Source organism: Triticum aestivum, chromosome 6A (assembly GCF_018294505.1).
Source record: "Triticum aestivum cultivar Chinese Spring chromosome 6A, IWGSC CS RefSeq v2.1, whole genome shotgun sequence".
Taxonomy (NCBI): Eukaryota; Viridiplantae; Streptophyta; class Magnoliopsida; order Poales; family Poaceae; genus Triticum; species Triticum aestivum.
In genome coordinates this window covers 519,753,299-519,773,193 of record NC_057809.1, presented here as the reverse complement: position 1 = coordinate 519,773,193, position 19,895 = coordinate 519,753,299, and positions in this window count along the sequence as shown.

Sequence of the window (19,895 nt, the reverse complement as noted above, 5' to 3'; positions counted from 1 at the left end):
AAGGTGCTCGTTGCATATATATATCATGAACCTAAACTTACCACTCACTACATGCAAGTGTTGATGAAGCCGTTGAAGCCCGATCAAGCCCCAAGGACCAAATTCCTTGTGAAGGAATTGCTGTTTGTGCCTAGAACTGTCTATCACATTCCGACAAAGACATTGAGTCCAATTAAAGGCCACAATTCAAATGATGAAGAAGTTGTTGGCATCATGAAGAATCTGCTATTCAATATCATACATGACATTCCTATCAACTACCATGACTTCTTCATGAGGACTCTGGAAAATGTTGCCTACTCTCCATTTGAGTTGAAGCCTTATGCTCCTTGGGTTATGAGATTCCTCAGAACAAGGTCTTCACTCAACTACAAGGCTGATTTTCAGAATCATGTCAGTTACTTGCCCCCAAGAGAAGTCCTCAAGCGGACATTTTCCTCATCTAATGAAAAGGGCAAGGCTACTGCTATTATTGATGAAGGCATTCGTCCATTGGATGGTCTGTTCCGCAAAGCTGCATCCTACTCCACCAATGATGACTCTGCCACTCATGACCCTACCGCAAATGCTTCAAAGAAAAATCCTCAAGGCACGGCTCCAAGGGTGATGACTAATCGTGAGCTTCTCCTCAGTCTTCACCAGAAGGTCGATCACAACCACAAATGGGTTAAGCGTCAGTTTGGTTCTATTCTTCACAACATGACTGCTACACACAATGCAATGAAGAAAAACCATTACTAACTCCATGAAGTCTTCGGTCACACCTGGGTTGTTCTGTCACATCTGTATGGTGAAGATGATCTGAAGCAAATGGGTTTCAAGCAGGACTTTGAATGGTCTCAGCCACCGGCGAAGAAATTCAAGAAGAACAAAGTTCCTTCCTTGGTAGCCAACTCATATTTTCCATCACGCGCGACTGATGAACATGAAGACTTGGACGACACTGCGGCATGCCCTACTTCAACAACCGACCCCAAAAATACTAGCGCTCCTTCATCGACTCAGTGATGATATTCTTCAAGGGCGTTAGTCCTCATTTTTTATCCCTTTTGGTCATTCGATGACAAAGGGGGAGAAATTTGAGTTAGTCTTCAAGCGGGTCTACTTATATATGGGCGTTTTTTTCTAAGTTACAACTCTCGTTCTTTTGAAGACTTTGCTGGATCGAGTTGTAAACTTAAAACCCGATGGTGGTCTGATACTTTTGCTGTGTTCTTCTGCATGCTTATTCCTCATTTATATTAATGCACGCATGCTGAATTACATCAGTCACCATATTTCATCATGCATTGCAAATTCTTCATATTATATGTTAAATGCGTGTATGAATTACAAGATATAGGGGGAGATCTCCATTTCTACTCTTCAAGTGTGCATTGCTTCAAAAGCAAATTCCTCACTGTCGGTGTCAAAACCGGCGGATCTCGGGTAGGGGGTCCCGAACTGTGCGTCTAGGCGGATGGTAACAGGAGACAAGGGACACGATGTTTTTACCCAGGTTCGGGCCCTCTCGATGGAGGTAAAACCCTACTCCTGCTTGATTAATATTGATGATATGGGTAGTACAACAGTAGATCTACCACGAGATCAGAGAGGCTAAACCCTAGAAGCTAGCCTATGGTATGATTGTTGTTGTTGTGTCCTACGGACTAAACCCGCCGGTTTATATAGACATCGGAGGGGGCTAGGGTTACATAGAGTCGGTTACAATAGGAGGAGATCTACATATCCGTATTGCCAAGCTTGCCTTCCACGCCAAGGAAAGTCCCATCCAGACACGGGACGAAGTCTTTTTTTTGAATGATTCGGGATGAAGTCTTCAATCTTGTATCTTCATAGTCCAACAGTCCGGCCAAAGGATATAGTCCGGCTGTCCGGATACCCCCTAATCTAGGACTCCCTCAGTAGCCCCCAAACCAGGCTTCAATTACGATGAGTCCGGCGCGCAGATTGTCTTTGGCATTGCAAGGCGGGTTCTTCTCCAAATTCCGAATACCTGTTAAATAGTGTCCGGCTTCTTGTAAACGTTGCACTCCTTGGCTTCCACGCCCAATAATGGCCACCTTCCACATGTCGAACGAATGTGAAGAGCCAGGGTATTTTTACATTTACCCCCCTAGCTATGCAAATGAGCCGTCTATTTAAAGAGACAAGGATTCAGATCCAAACCACACCACCTTCCCTCAGGGAGCATTCATCGGAGCGCGCACTGGGCATGCCAAGAGCGCACATTTTGCATGCACACGCACCGAGCCGCCGCATCTCACTGCAGCCCACCCCGTGCCCGTGCTGCCCCTTGCACTACTAGGAAAAGGCATGCTAGTGGCGCACCAGTTTTGCCTTCTAATGGTGCACTACTGGTGCGCCACTAGCATCACGCCATTAGAACATCCTCACACTACTCCAGCCCAAGCACGCTTAACTTTAGAGTTCTATCCAACCCCAGCAACAGCTCACTTCACAGGCACTTGTTGATATCTCTAGCATATCAATCCTATTATACCTTGTTGATGTCTAGGGCTTTGTTCATGTTCATGACTATGATGAAATTTTGAAAAATATTTCAAACTTCCCGGTCATATTACGTATCATTTTTTGAAAAAAAATTCAAAAAAATAAATTTCAAAACCTTTTTTTTGAATTTTTTTGCCTCTAGATCTTGAAAGCCCCGTAACTTTTTTTGTGTTAGGTTTTTGGGGTCCCCCCCGTTAAATTCGGATGTAACTTTTTGAGTAGATGATTTTTCATATATAAAACTTTTTAATCCGAGTTCGTATGCAAAAGTTATGCCCATTTTACAAATTTCCAAAGAGATTTTGCAAATAAAGTCGAAATTTATATTTGTAAATTTTCCCAACAAATAGACCACATATCACATGGGAAACTTATTTTCTTTTATTTTTTTGACAGTTTTATCATTTTTTTATTTTTTTTAAACTGAAAAGGCGGTCCACGGGGGGGGGGGGGGGGTGCATTCGGTGGAAGCCGGGCAAACTAGTAATGGCGCACCGTGGGGTGGTGTGCCATTAGTAGTTAAACTAGTAATGGCGCACCACACCCACGGTGCGCCATTACTAGTTTAGAAAAAAAAATAAAAAAATTTGAAATTTTTTTTGAAATTTTTTTGTAAAAAACTTAGTAATGGCGCACCAGTGGACAGTTAGTAATGGCGCACTGTCCACAGGTGCGCCATTACTAACAACTTTTTTTTTATTTTTTTTACTTTTTTTTTCCAAAACTTGTAATGGCGCACCGTGGGTGTGGTGCGCCATTACTACGTCAACTAGTAATGGCGCACTGTCCCACGGTGCGCCATTAGTAACAAATTTTTTTATTTTTTTTCAAAACTTCTAATGGCGCACCGCACACCAGGTGCGCCATTAGTAATATATTACTAATGGCGCACCGCACACCAGGTGCGCCATTAGTGTCCATTTCATCTATAGCCGTTTTCCTAGTAGTGTTGGCCACTCGCAGCCAGTGCCCCATCCCCTCCCTCGCCGTAGAGCCACCCCTGGCGCCCTACAGCGCCGCTGTTAGGTCGGCCACGGCGACTAGCGGCCGGCCACAGTGGGCTCCTACCCCGGACGGCGCCGCCCGAGCCACTAGCGCTCGCCAGCTGCCTCCTTGAGCATCTCAAGCTCATCCGCAAGCTCGTCTTCTAGCACACGTCGCCGCCACATCGCCCTAGCTACAGAATGACGGTCGCCGGTGATCTTATCCACGGCCACCATCGAAACCGACCCCGATCGCCTATTTAAGGACCCCCGAGCTCGTCCAGGCCCTCAAGCAACCTCCTGCCACCTCTCTCACTCCCTCATTGATCCCCCCGTAGCAGAGATGGTCGTCTTCTTCTTCGGCAACCACAGCCGCCGCCACTGTCCCGACCATTCCGGCGCCACCAGGGCCTCCCCCTCTCCACTCTCTTCACCAGAAGCTCTCTCTTCATCTCGTGAATCCATCCCCCTGCTCGATTTTGATCGGGAGCCGCCAGAGGCAAGAGCCCCACCCTGCCCAACGGCCACTCTCCGCTGCGGAGCTCGCCGCCGGCGACTCCGTCCACCCCAGGGACCATAGCGACCACCGAGGGAACCGCCTCGAGCCCCTGAGCACGCGGATGGCCTCGATTTCTCGAACGGTGCCGCCATTCGCCGGCGAGCATCGCCGGAGCCCCGCCTCTGTTCGGCCAGAGGAGGAAGGAGGCGGGGGCGACTGGTAAAACCTGACCAGTGGCCCCCCTGGACCCTCTGTCAGTGACCCAGCGCTGGTCCATGCTGGCATAAGTGGAAGCGCAAAACTCCCTAGTACGTCTCTCCTGCTTCGAAAGCGTATTCTCATCGAAACGTTTTCCTTTTTTCTATTTTATTTTAAAAACATAATTTAACTAAACTTTGACTGGCTATAACTTTTTAAATATAAATCCAAATGACTTGATTCTTTTTCTGTTGTTTCCCAAATATTGTCTAGTTTATTTTCATATTTATTTCAAAAATTTCCAAACAACTTTTTTGTATTGTTTTTAAAGTATGTGTTGTTTGAATATTTTAAAAAATAGGAGTTTGAAGAAGGAGAAAACTTTCAAAAGTTTTGGAATGCACCCTGCCTCTCCACACCTTGAAGGCAAGCATTTTTGAACTCTGGCATAATATTATTGTGTGTTGTTTGATAAAGTTACAACACCACCGTGACACGGAGTATCCGTTACTTTTTTGTGAGGATATGATCATACTTGCATACTGGTGACCTCATGCTATTGGAGCTTGATATGTTTGCGATAGTAATCATTCTCACATGCCTTTTATGCCTACTGGAAGGAAGCCGAGAAAGTCTCTGTCTTGGGTAGGCACGAGCTTATCTCTGGTTCCCCGTCGGGACGGTTGTGTCCGGTATGGCAGGATGAGGTATGATGAGTAGTGATACTGTCTGTTGGATTGAAACATATTTGTTATACTAATCATGCAGGAAATACTTAAGCCTCCTGAGTCGGCCGTAGATCGAGTCTTGTTCCAGTAACCCCCATACTTGTTTCATGCTGCCACTTGTCCCTGCCGTAGGTAGGGTACGGTTCAGTAAGTCGTCAACCCCTTTCCTAGCACACACCGTATAGAGAGGCCATGGTGGAAGATACCGGCTGCATCCGGTAGGCATGCCACCTGGTCCGGGGGCATGGGTGTTTCCGGTTGGGACCGAGAGGGGGGCACCCCTTAGAGCACGCGATAGAAATTTGATCCCATGCTACGCGAGGTTGTAGCCTCCCCACTTAGAGTTTTGCTTAACAGGTGTCGTGGGTGATTCCAGACACGAGTAAAATTAAGCTGGTGTGTGCAAATCAGGCGTGTTTTCGACTAAAAGACCGTAGACGGAATTAGTTCCGATGGACTAAAGAAATTCGTTACTCGTGGGTAAAGAGTACACCCTCTGCAGAGATATTATACCTATTCGAATAGCCGTGTCCATGGTTAAGGACTACAGTCTGGGATGGGTCAAGTGTCGGTCTTAGTGTCGGAATTCGGAGGAAAAACTACTAAACCAGAACATTGATTATGACCTGTGGCATATGATGATTATGATTAGTATTATTGTGGACTAATCAATTGTATTATTTGAAAGTAATGAGTATCCCTGGGACGATTCCACCTCCTGGATATTCACTGTGAATTATTCTTATATAAGCCCTTTATGTGGTGTCGCTCAGACGCCCGACTGTGGCATGCTTGTCATTTCATTTACTTATAAGCCCTTTATGTGGTGTCGCTCAGACGCCCGACTATGGCATGCTTGGCATTTCATTTACTCATAAGCCCTTTATGTGGTGTCGCTTAGACGCCCGACTGAGGCATGCTTCATATGTTTATCCTTTCGAGGCGTCGCTTCAGACACCCGATAGGGGCTTTTCATTTCTACACCCTGATTGTTTACTCATGTTTTATTTGAATGATCTGCTTGCGTGCATCATGAACCTTATTTCATAACTAACGAAGTGATCATAGAATATTTCAAAACATGATTATCGGTGGCTATATTATACCTGTGTTCTTAATGTTTGCGAGTACATTCAAAGTACTCACTGGCTTGTCCATGGATATTGTCTTGGCCAGATTTCTTGCATGGAGAGGAGCATTGTGATGACAGCCCCGGAACCTACGCAATGGTGATAGAAGCCTCGCGAAGATAGGAGTTATCCTGGTCAGCTATTCCTGTGGGAAGTGGAGTCCCATAGACGCTGATGATCCACAAACCGGTTCCGCCATCAACCACTAGAAACCAATTGTTATACCCATAAGCCAGAATGCTCTTGTACTACCTTTGATGTACTTTGATTGGAGTTTTCTGTATCAAGTTCGTGACTCATGAGCTAACAGTAATCCTGGGGCTGGTGAGCACAAGGGCCACTTTTCGGGAAATTAATATCCCAAAAAACCGGTCCTGACAAACTTGGTATCAGAGCCAGGCTGACCATTGATTAATCCTATCTTAGCCAGGTCAATAAACCTAGGTAAATCAACCCACCAAACCTTAACCAAACCCCGGCAAAGCTTCTCGTGTAAGATAGCCACACAGTGACCCGACACCTTTTGGCAGTCGGTGCCCAACCTATCAGCCTAGCCTGTCGATCATGCGCCAGTGACCGGCCCCTAAATAGCCCTTTTCGCAAGCGTGCGAAGGAAGACTCCGTCCCCTTTTGCTAGAAAAAGGGCACGCTAGCCTCAACCCAGCACAACACAACCTCTACCCCAAACCGAGCTATAATGCCAGGACCCATTGTTCACAATGAGACCACAACAACCAACCTTGGAGGTTTTGTGACCGTGCTAGCAAACCTCACCCGCCGTGCCTTTGCATTAGAAGAGCCCCCAGAATATGTTGTGTACCAAGGGTCCATGAGCGGTGAGAGCCATCAATTTTGGGCCATTGTGCACGTCTATGGTAGGGGTCTATCGCCAGAACACCTCTACAGGTTCACCGGAAGGACAACTTCCTTTGAGCCACAAGCCATCCAACTAGCTGCTCGAGAAGCTATAGTTCAACTCCGGCACTTGTCGCCCAGAGTTAACTGTCGCTCATTCTACTACTACCCCAGCCGTGACGGGTATGGTAGGCCACCCCAGGTTGCCAACGGAGATCACGAGACGGATCCTGCATTATTGCATCTGGTGCGCTATGTAAGTGCACTAGAGGAACTGTTCGATCAGATCACCCTTGATCTGATCACAGCTCGTGGAGAACTGATCCGCCGAGCCCCAGCAAGAAGAGAAGATGAGCCAGACGCCGACAACCCAGTCGTGCTGTTCGGACAACCGATCGAGACCTTGAGGTCAGCCCCAGCCATCAACCAAGGTGCTTTGATGACCCCAGAAGTGCTTCGTCGCCTTTTGGGAACACACTCCAACGGGATTGTGGCCAACAATCCCCGCGATGGTCATCATCGCTACCCCGACCCTGCAGTTCCTCAACCCCCTCCAGCTAACCCCGACGGTGAGGCCAATGGAGAAGCCTCGGCATCCACAAGGCATGCCCGCTTAGATATAAACGAGGTAGACTAAGTCACTCGAGTAGTACCGAGTCTTAGTATACCCCACGCCCTGTAATTGTGTGATCATGTATCGCCATATTGGAATGCTATCTGCTTGTGCATTCCTATTTTGAATAGTGGCCATGCATGAGTACGTTGGTGTACGGCTGCATTTTTAATTCCGGGCGTAGCTACCAAAACCAATCCTGACGTCACTTTTGTGAGATGTGTGTATCCGTGGCTTGGACCCCGACCCCATGAGAGCAGAATCAGCAAACTAGTGCCCCTCACTGCGGTAAATAACCCAGCCCTGTTACTATATAAAAGGCCACCTCGTGACCTTGCCGAGTACCCCTCATCTTGTGCGCAACCCTCACAACCATTTATTGCCATGCCGAGCCCTAGCATTTATTTGAGAACCCCAGATGCAACCCCGGGTAGTTTTGTTAAAATATTGTGGGACTTTACCTGCAGTACTATGGGTTCTACCCAGCCACCCCAGTACGAGCTGCTCAAGTCGAGGATCACCTCATCCACCTTGAAATATTGGGCAGCAGTGCACATCCCTCCCGTAAACTCAAATCAAGACCCAACGGAAGTCTCCTTCCTGGGGAAATCTATGCCGACTCCGCTAATGGCCATAGAAGCGGCTGCACACGAAGCACTTGTTCGCCTTCGATTCGCGGTACCTTATGCCATCGAACGAGGGTATTATTACTTTCCGAGCCGTGCAACACCCGGAGAAGTAGCATCCTTTCCCGGTGGACGAATTGAGAGAGACCCAGTACTGGCCAACCTTGTCCAGTATGTCATCGCTCAAGAACGTTTGACCCAGCGAGTAATGGGTTATCTCCAGAGCCTCGCTGATTTAAATCCTCAGATCGCCATCGGCAGACCACTGAGACCCGACCAGGAGAGACGCATTCATCGACTAATCAATCCGCTTCCCCCGATAGAAGAAGAGTGTGTCCCAGTACCAGAGACGTTTTCTCGGGATCCTGTCCTTTTACGGTTTTCATTGTAAACGTCATAGCTATGTTTATTTATGTGTTGCAACTTATGCGATGTACCCAAGTATGTGCTATGAGTAATCTGTTTGGTTTCAGCTGATAGGAGCAATATTTTCAAAACGACCCTTAGCAAATCTCGAGGACGAGATTTTTTCTTAAGGGGGGTAGTATTGTGACACCCCAAAATTTTAACCTTGTTTCATTAATTAAAATTTTGCCAGGAAATTTAAACTTTTATTTTCTGGATTTTCTTTTGATTCCAGAGCCATTCTTTTCCTTATTATTATGGAGTTTTTACCTCAAGTGAAAAGCTCTCCAAATATATTATTGGACTTGTTTGCCCATTCAAGAAAAACATTTCTATCATCAGTGGAATTTATTTGCATAATTATTTTTCTTTGAGCTTTATTCCTTAAAGTGACTTTTCTTTAGTTTTGGAGCTCTTTTTGAACTACAACCATTTGATAAATTTATTTAAAATTCCAACCAAAATTTGGAGATGTCATGTGATGTTTTTAAATCATTTTTATGCAAAAATATATTTCATTTATGGGATATTTTGAGTTCTACACCAAGTTTTCAAATCTGGTCCACTGGGCAATTTTGCACTGCAACCTATTTAGATATTTCTTTAAAACCTCCACCAAAATTGTGGGATGTTAGTAGTAGTATATAATTCAACTTTATGCAAAAACCTAGTGATGTCCTTTGAAACAATTGAGTGAATCAACCTCATTTTCATTCTGGTCCAACTTGATGATTTGTACTGCAACCCTAATTTCTTTTGCTCTAGTGTCCTTGAGCTTTTTCCTACTTATAGCCCATCTTGCAAAACCCTTAAGTCCAGAAGAGTGGACCCATTGGAGGATTTTAAGTGCATGCAACAGTGCCTTTTACTTTCTGTCTAGAATCAGTTTTCTCACAAACTTGCACTAACAAGTATTTGCTTTTGACAAACTAACTTTACCACCCTTTGTATCATCTCAAGAGACCCCAATCTGGAAAGTTTGTCCACCCCAAGAGTTGCCTAGATGCCCTTAGCATTTTGTCAAACACCTGGTGTGCATGGCCAGTTTTGGCATGGTTTTTAGTTTGCACACTGGACTTGCTTGCCTTGCCTAACCAGCATGTCCCATGGCTTTACCCTAGCCTATAGCCCCTCCCTGCTTAACCTCTTGTGGATTGGAGCCCCCTGGCATGACTTGGCATTTTGCCAAACACATGCCGTGCGTGCACTGGGCGTACCCAGAGCGCATGTTTTGCACGTGCGTGCACCGAGCCGCCGCGTCTCGCTGCAGCTCGCCCCATGCCCATGCTGCCCCTTGGCCACTAGCGGCCAGTGCCCCAGCCCCTCCCTCACCGCAGAGCCGCCCCTGGCGCCCTATAGCACCGCCATCAGGTCGGCCACGGCGACTAGCAGCCGGCCACAGTGGGCTCCTGCCCCGGACGGCGCCGCCCGAGCCACTAGCGCTCGCCAGCTGCCCCCTTGAGCAGCTCAAGCTCATCCGCAAGCTCGTCCTCTAGCACACGTTGCCGCCACGTTGCCCTAGCTACAGAATGACGATCACCGGTGATCTTATCCACGGCCACCGTCGAAACCGACCCCGATCACTTATTTAAGGACCGCCGAGCTTGTCCAGTCCCTCAAGCAACCTCCTGCCACCTCTCTCACTCCCTCACCGCCCCCCCCCCGTAGCAGAGATGGTCGTCTTCTTCTTCTCAGGCAACCACAGCCGCTGCCACTGTCCCGACCATTCCGGCGCCACCAGGGCCTCCCCCTCTCCACTCTCTTCACCAGAAGCTCTCTCTTCATCTCATGAATCCATCCCCCTGCTCGATTTTGATCGGGAGCTGCCAGAGGCAAGAGGCCCACCCTGCCCGACGGCCACCATCTGCTGCGGAGCTCGCCGCCGGCGACTCCGTCCACCCCAGGGACCATAGGAACCACCTCGACCCCCTGAGCACGCGGATGGCCTCGGTTTCCCGAACGGTGCCGCCGTTCGCCGGCGAGCATCGCCGGAGCCCCGCCTCTGTTCGGCCAGAGTAGGAAGGAGGCGGGGGCGACTGGTCAAACCTGATCAGTGGGCCCCCTGGACCCTCTGTCAGCGACCCAGCGCCGGTCCACGCTGGCATAAGTGGAAGCGCAAAACTCCCTAGTACGTCTCTCCTGCTTCGAAAGCATATTCTCATCGAAACGTTTTCCTTTTTTTTGTTTTATTTTAAAAACAGAATTTGACTACCTATAACTTTTTAAATATAAATCCAAATGACTTGATTCTTTTTCTGTTGTTTCCCAAATATTGTCTAGTTTATTTTCATATTTATTTAAAAAATTTCCAAACAACTTTTTTTGTATTGTTTTTAAAGTATGTGTTGTTTGAATATTTTAAAAAATAGGAGTTTGAAGAAGGCGAAAACTTTCAAAAGCTTTGGAATGCACCCTGCCTCTCCACACCTTGAAGGCAAGCATTTTTGAACTCTGGCATAATATTATTGTGTGTTGTTTGATAAAGTTACAACACCACCGTGACACGGAGTATCCGTTACTTTTTTGTGAGGATATGATCATACTTGCATACTGGTGACCTCATGCTATTGGAGCTTGATATGTTTGCGATAGTAATCATTCTCACATGCCTTTTATGCCTACTGGAAGGAAGCCGAGAAAGTCTCTGTCTTGGGTAGGCACGAGCTTATCTCTGGTTCCCCGTCGGGACGGTTGTGTCCGGTATGGCAGGATGAGGTATGATGAGTAGTGATACTGTCTGTTGGATTGAAACATATTTGTTATACTAATCATGCAGGAAATACTTAAGCCTCATGAGTCGGCCGTAGATCGAGTCTTGTTCCAGTAACCCCCATACTTGTTTCGTGCTGCCACTTGTCCCTGCCGTAGGTAGGGTACGGTTCAGTAAGTCGTCAACCCCTTTCCTAGCACACACCGTACAGAGAGGCCATGGTGGAAGATACCGGCTGCATCCGGTAGGCATGCCACCTGGTCCGGGGGCATGGGTGTTTCCGGTTGGGACCGAGAGGGGGGCAACCCTTAGAGCACGCGATAGAAATTTGATCCCATGCTGCGCGAGGTTGTAGCCTCCCCACTTAGAGTTTTGCTTAACAGGTGTCATGGGTGATTCCAGACACGAGTGAAGTTAAGCTGGTGTGTGCAAATCAGGCGTGTTTTCGACTAAAAGACCGTAGACGGAATTAGTTCCGATGGACTAAAGAAATTCGTTACTCGTGGGTAAAGAGTACACCCTCTGCAGAGATATTATACCTATTCGAATAGCCGTGTCCATGGTTAAGGACTACAGTCTGGGATGGGTCAAGTGTCGGTCTTAGTGTCGGAATTCGGAGGAAAAACTACTAAACCAGAACATTGATTATGACCTGTGGCATATGATGATTATGATTAGTATTATTGTGGACTAATCAATTGTATTATTTGAAAGTAATGAGTATCCCTGGACGATTCCACCTCCTGGATATTCACTGTGAATTATTCTTATATAAGCCCTTTATGTGGTATCGCTCAGACGCCCGACTGTGGCATGCTTGTCATTTCATTCACTTATAAGCCCTTTATGTGGTGTCGCTCAGACGCCCGACTATGGCATGCTTGGCATTTCATTTACTCATAAGCCCTTTATGTGGTGTCGCTTAGACGCCCGACTGAGGCATGCTTCATATGTTTATCCTTTCGAGGCGTCGCTGCAGACACCCGATCGGGGCTTTTCATTTCTACACCCTGATTGTTTACTCATGTTTTATTTGAATGATCTGCTTGCGTGCATCATGAACCTTATTTCATAACTGACGAAGTGATCATAGAATATTTCAAAACATGATTATCGGTGGCTGTATTATACCTGTGTTCTTAATGTTTGCGAGTACATTCAAAGTACTCACTGGCTTGTCCATGGATATTGTCTTGGCCAGATTTCTTGCGTGGAGAGGAGCGTTGTGATGACAGCCCCGGAACCTACGCAATGGTGATAGCAGCCTCGCGAAGATAGGAGTTATCCTGGTCAGCTATTCCTGTGGGAAGTTGTCGTGGAATAGTCACGGCAGATGTCCTCTTGCAAGGACTTGATCGTGGAGCCATCGCAACTAGGAAGCTTAAATGGGTTAATCGGGACAAAGGACACGAGAGGTTTATACTAGTTCAGCCCCTTGCGGTGAAGGAAGGCCTACGTGTAGTTGGGTTGGTATTGCTTGAGGTTTCGATGACCAGGGAGCGAGATACGCTATGCCCGGTTCTCGATTGGTTGTTTCTTACCCTAAGCCGCTGGCGGGTCGTCCCCTTATATACACGGGTTGATGCCCTACGGCCTACAGAGTCCCGGCTGGCTCATAAACAGTGTCCGGCTCGGCGACTAGTTATTTCTACCTTATAATACAAGTCATGCCATCATGGCGGTTTATCTCTACGGGCTTTAAGTCGCATGTGGGATTTTAAACCCTTTAATGAACCGCCATCTTCATGCCTTGGTCTTGGGCTTCTGATGAGCTTCTCTTTGCGTAACCCGGCCCCTCCTGGGCGGCTTACACAAATAGTTATATCCCCAACATTAGGCCCCAGATTGATTTGAACTGGTTCATGTCAGTCTTAAAAAACCTTATGAACTGGCCTTCAATTTTCTGTTTTGTGCGGAGTCTTTAACCCGCCGTGACGTCATCATCTGGATCCGGGTTAGATCTCCGTGACGTCATCTTCAATAAAACTCATATTTTATTCCATCATATCCTCCAACGGATCTTTGCCTTTACTGACCATCCCGAAAATCGAGGCGTCGGGGCCGCTGGATAATGATGCTTTGGTCTCCTCGTTTTTCACGCCGTCTCGGTTGGCTCCTCCTTATAAATAGATGCGACCTAGGTCTTTTTCATTTCCTTCAGTCATCTTCCTCCTCGCACTTCCTTTCCCGCTGCTCGAGCTCCGCCGCCGCCGCCGTCGAACCCCTCGTCTTCACCGACCCAGGCCACTGCATCTACCTGATTCTGACCAGAAAAACAACGGCAACCCTCCGCAGCTCGTCTGCATCTATGAGTTCTTTTTACCCCCTTTCTCAGATCTGCATTAGTACTGCCTTGAGTTCATCGATGTTCAACGCTGCCTGATGCGAACCTCCATTAGTTCTTACCTCTAATACCTTGCTCAGATCGTAAAAACAACATAGAACTGCTGCTGTACTTGTTTGTGTTTATCTTGCATGAGAACAGATCTCATTCCCTTGTTTTGGAAACTCTCCTCGAGTATATGAACTTCTCTGTACTGTTTTTAGGTCTAGAAATGTTTCCTTTCCAGAGCATCGTTTGATCCAAAATAATGATTGCAACTTGTGAAACCTGTTTGTTCCACACTTAGCCAAAAACTGTGTCTGTTGACTCTGTTTCAGCCATAGTAGTTCATGTGACCGGTTTAAGATAATACCGGCTGTCAGCACCGCTTGCTTCTAGCGACTTAAGAAAACTTTAATTGCCTTTAATACCTGCCGCGGTTTAAACATTATCGCATAGTCACCTATATGTCATTAGGCCCCTTCTTAAGCCGCCATCTTGAATAAACCTATAGCGCTTTCCTCCGGGTTATAATTAAACCGGAAAAAGAATTCTTTTATCTTGTTGTAGGCTTCGATTTACGCAATGGCACCCAAAGCTCCCAAACCTCCGGTGACCTATAACTGGGTTCCATCCACTGTTACAGAGAGCAAACTGTCTGACTTTGTGAAGTCTGGCCATCTGCCCAAGAAGGATGTTATGTCTTATCGTGCTCCTGACCCGTCTGAGGAGAAACCTCAACCCAAGGAAGGGGAGGTGATCATTTTTACTGATCACATGAGCCGGGGATTTGCTCCTCCCGGTTCTAAATTCTTTAGGGATGTTCTGAATTTCTTTGATCTAAGGCCTTAAGACATCGGACCCAATTCCGTGTCAAACATATGCAACTTCCAAGTCTTCTATGAGGTTTACCTTGGAGACGAGCCCAGCCTGCTTTTGTTCAGGGAACTATTCTATTTGAACCGGCAAAATGAATGTGCCAACGGGCCCAGTCTGGAACTCAGTGGCATATCAATTCAGAGGCGGAGAGGCTGCCTGTTCCCTTACGCTGAACTACCGAGTCACCCCAAAGATTGGAACCAGACATGCTTCTATTGCCAGGATACTTCTCCGGCTGGCAAAAATCCACTGCCCGACTTCCATGCCTTACGCCTTGAGTCCACTCACCCACTGCCGGACAAGCTGACTGCTATTGAACGTCTGCCACTCGCCCCCATTATCAAGAAGATTAAAGCTCTTTTGGGGAATGGCTTAGATGGCATCGACCTGGTCCGAGTCTGGGTTGCTTGGAGAATGATTCCGTTAAGCCGCCGCCCCGGCTTAATGTGTAATTACTCAGGAGAGAAAGATGACGCTCAGCGTCATAGTCCTGACGACTTACCAGATGATGTAGTGGAGGCTACAACTCAGTCCTTGTTGAAGGAGGGCACAGTGACCAGTAACACCTTCGGCTTACTGCCCTTCTACAAGAAGAACCCGGCCCCTGCTGTAAGTCATCAGCCTCAATGATTACTTTTTACTATGTTATACTTTATTCTTACTCATAACCCTATATAACCCTTTACAGGCTAATGACAACTTCTGGAAAGTCCAGTATGATCATGAGGCGGCCAAGCAAGCCAGGGCGGCCAAGAGAGCCGAAAGAAGAACCGCCAAGCCTACCACTTCAAGGAAAAGGAAGCCAAGCGCTTCTGAGATGTTCCAACTAGATGATTCCGATGACAATGAGGAAGAGGTAACCTTTTCAACTTCCCTTAGTCCTTTATCATTATCTTACTAACATTATCCCTCTTTCAGGAAGACACGGGCAACAACCAACCCGTCGAAGAAGAGGTAACTATAATCTCCTCCGACTCCGAGCTTCGGCCGCGTCAGAAAATTCGAAGAGTAATCCGAAAAGTAAGATTTTCACACCCTTTGGCTTACCAAGATCCTGACTTTCTTTTGAAGCAACAACAATTTGAAAGCCGGAGGCAGACCCGGACTAGCAAGGATGCAGAACTCTCCTCCGGCTTGCCTAACATAACCCGGAAACGTCGGACTGAGGTTATCTCCGACTTATACCCTTTTTTACCTTTGGCGGGTCTAATCCGTCAACCACTCAACTCATCTGACTCCAATTACCAGGATACCTCTCCTTCATCCAGCGAATCCATGCAGTCAAACATGCCGACTTTTAAGACTGCCCCTGGGTAATACCAATTTGTTTACCTTATGTTTTTGCTTCCTCATGTTTCTGTACTCATTCTTCTGCTTTGTACATAGCGTGCAAGTTAAGCCCAGGAAGAAAACAAAGAAAGATAAGCCGGCCCAAGACCCTGTGGTGACTGAGCCGGAACAGGGCATAACTACTCCCGGCTCTTCCACACATCAGCCGCCGCGTGAACCGGCTCAAGATATTGCAGCGCCAACTTCTGATCCGCCTGCTGAAGATATTCTTGATGGTTCTGTTAACCCGGAGATGCCTAGCCCGGTCAAGCCGACTGACCCAGAAGTAGAAATTCTCAAGACTCAGTTCGTTGAGCCGGCCCGGCCCACAGTCCTTGCCAAATGTTCTGCTAAAGAGGAGTTGCTAGAACGCCGTAAGGCCAAGATGGATATCACCGACTATAGTCATTTGAGTATTGGAGAGATCGTCTCGGGCTATATCAACCAGGTGCAGAGCAGTCGTGACCTGGAAATTAACATGGTGAAGCAAATACAGCAAAAATCTGAGGTATGACTTATGCTTCCTTACTTTCAATCACACTTACTGTACCAGCCCCCAAGTCTATTGCTTATGAGTAAATATGCTGTAGACTTTAGAAAAATTGTTAGAGCTGCTTGCCCGGCTTAAAGAAAAAATATTTAAACCGACTGTAACACAAAACCTTTAACTTGCGATACACATTAGCCCCCAAGTGCCAAGTATCTTTGCTTGCAAAGTGCTTGGGACTTAATATCCAGGACCGGCTTTAATAATTAGAAAACTTCGGTATACATTAGCCCCCAAGTGTCAAGTACCTTTTCTTGCAAAGTGCTTGGGACTTAATATTATTTACCATAATCTTGACCATTATCCTGTATCCATGCAGGCCACCATAAGTCAATTTGAGTCGGAGATTGCTGACCTAAAGAACCGCCTGACAGCCCAGGAAGTTGAAATTCAAAAAGTCAACTCCAAATTTGAATTCAGCGTCTCTGAACAAGAGAAGTTGAAGGAGAATTTTGAGGCGGAGAAGAAAATCTGGGCTGACGAAAAGGCCGGACTGGTGACCCAGGCCGAGACAGCACAGGCGTCGCTGGCAAACGCAACAGCCAAACTGACCGGCTTACAACGCCAGATATCTCGGATGGTCTCAGCAATCTTTGGTAAGTTATCTTAAGCAATCATTAAATATTGTAAATATTCCTTCAATCGTTTCCTGTGGTTTACCTTATGCTCATCAATACAGGCCCCAGAAGCACAAACCTCAAGCAGAACACTCTGATCAAATTGAAGGTGGCGTATACTCTAGTGGAGCAACTGTACACCGGGTCACAACGTGCTTTAGCCGTTGTAGCCTTATCAAATGATGTTCCCCACCTCTTGAAAGATGTGCTACAATGGCTCGATGTGCTTCCTCAACGGATTCAAGAGTTGAGACGGGCCCAAGCAAGAGCCGGAGCAATAGCCGCTTTGAGCCGGGCCAAAGCCTGGTTACCAGAGCTAGACCCGGTCGACATCGCTCTTGGGTATCCAAGTTTGAAGGAGGATGGCTCTCCATTTGATGAGAAGGACTTCACCACTTGCGTGAGGGAGATACGACCTGTGGCCACTCAAATTGGGAACGACACTAACCTCACCAAGTATCAGCCGGGTTATGATAAGGAAAATCGGAGAATCCCCACGCCGCACTATGATAATATCAGCCTGATCCCTCCAATCCGTAAGCACACCTTTGCCCCTGAAGTCGACCCAACCGGTTTAATAGATGATGAAGCTGAGTTTGAAGCCTTGAGTGGCATTGACTGGGCGTCATCAACCTTCCAAGACAAGGCAGCCGGCGGAGAGGCGGAGAAGGATAACCCGGAATCGTCAAGCCATCCAGCAGAGTGAAGACGTCGGGTGTCATATGTTTACGTTTTTGCCAAACAATGCCTCACTATTCAGACTTGGGGAGTCTTGTAATAGAGTAGAAAAACTCGATTTTTATTATGCCTTCGCGCATGCTTATGGCGCTTGATACTTGCATAAGCCGCCATCACTATGCACTTGCTGTTCATATTAATCTGTTATGCCTTTATCAAGACTTCCCTGTATCGCCCTGCACATAAGACAAACATAAATCCCTTGGCGGCTTACCGCATTGGGTGTCACATAATGTTTTGATAACCCAAAGTATACACCAAACAATTTTAGGAAAGACAACTTACGATTAGACTTAGTAGACATAATCATAATGGCATACCGATGATGCTTGCAGTTATCTTTCCGGCTTATATAACCCAACCTCTGAGGGTAAATTTAACTCCTGAATATTGATATATAAAGGTTCACCTGGTACTTAATAACCCGAAGTAACCAATATTAACCCGGAGGGTGGTGATCCACTCTATTGTACTTTGAAGAGGATCTCAATATAACCAAATATTGACACTTATAAAATATGATGAATAATAAACAAAATTCAAAGGCTTTTGATTCGAATACGATCAATGAACCGTTCCAAAGGGGTTAAGCTAAGATTCGGATACGATCATATAGCCCCCAGTGGCTGTGGCGATGCCGATCAAGTGGGTATCGACAGCTATGTTCTCTTTGGTTCAAATACGACCTATGTTTGAACAGGAAGCCCCCAAGTGACCATAAGAGTTGTTTAATGACGCTGATTTGAATACGATCCACGTCAGACCCAAAGGGGTTAAGCTATGATTCAAATATGATCAAGAAGCCCCCAAGTGGGTTTGGCAGTATGCTGATCAAGTGGGTATCGACAGCTATGTTCTCTTTGGTTCAAATACGACCTATGTTTGAACAGGAAGCCCCCAGGTGATCATGGCTAGATTCAGATATGATCATAAGCCGGACCAAAGGAAAGCCGGATTCAGATGTGACCCGCTCCCTCTTGGTTATCTCCACCACCTGACAAAGAAGACACATAAACCTTTTTTGGGGTGGAAAAAAGGACAGAGGTCCTGCTTTATTGCTTTATGTAATATATACATAGTATAAATATATACACATTAGAGCCGGTGGCTCAAGTATAGTAAGGCCGAAGATGAGCGATATTCCACAGCCGGCGGGTCTCCTCCTCCGACTTACGTGAGTCTTTGTGCTCTCGAACATCGATAAGGTAATATGACCCGTTGTTCAGATTCTTACTGACCACAAAGGGTCCTTCCCAAGGAGGGGATAGCTTGTGCATGTCAGATTGATCCTGGATGAGCCGGAGCACTAAGTCGCCTTCCTGAAAGGTTCTGGACCTAACCCGGCGGCTGTGGTAGCGGCGCAGGTCTTGCTGATAAATCGCCGAGCGGGCTATTGCCAAGTCTCGCTCTTCATCCAACAGGTCAAGTGCATCTTGACGAGCTTTTTCGTTGTCCGCCTCAACATAAGCCGCCACATGGGGTGAGTCATGGCGGATGTCACTTGGCAGGACCGCCTCTGCTTCGTACACCATAAAGAAAGGTGTGTAACCCGTAGATCTGTTGGGTGTAGTATTGATGCTCCAAAGTATAGAAGGTAACTCCTCCACCCAACAACCCGGCGTCCGCTGCAAGGGGACCAAGAGCCGGGGCTTGATACCCTTCAAGATTTCTTGATTAGCTCTTTCTGCTTGACCATTGGATTGGGGATGAGCCACAGCCGAAACGTCAAGCCGGATATGCTCTCGTTGACAGAACTCTTCCATAGCTCCTTTGGAAAGGTTAGTGCCATTATCAGTTATGATGCTGTGCGGAAAACCAAAACAAAAAATCACCTTTTTCATGAACTAGACCACCGTGGCTGCATCACACTTACTGACTGGCTCCGCCTCAACCCACTTTGTAAACTTGTCAACCGCCACCAAGAGGTGCGTCTTTTTATCCTTAGACCTTTTGAAAGGCCCGACCATATCAAGCCCCCAGACTGCGAACGGCCAAGTAATTGGAATCATCCTCAATTCTTGAGCCGGCACATGGGCTCGTCGTGAGAACTTCTGACATCCATCACATTTACTGACCAGATCTTCTGCATCAGCATGAGCCATCAGCCAATAAAACCCATGACGGAAAGCTTTGGCCACAAGAGATTTTGAGCCGGCATGATGACCACAATCGCCTTCATGAATCTCACGAAGTATCTCCTG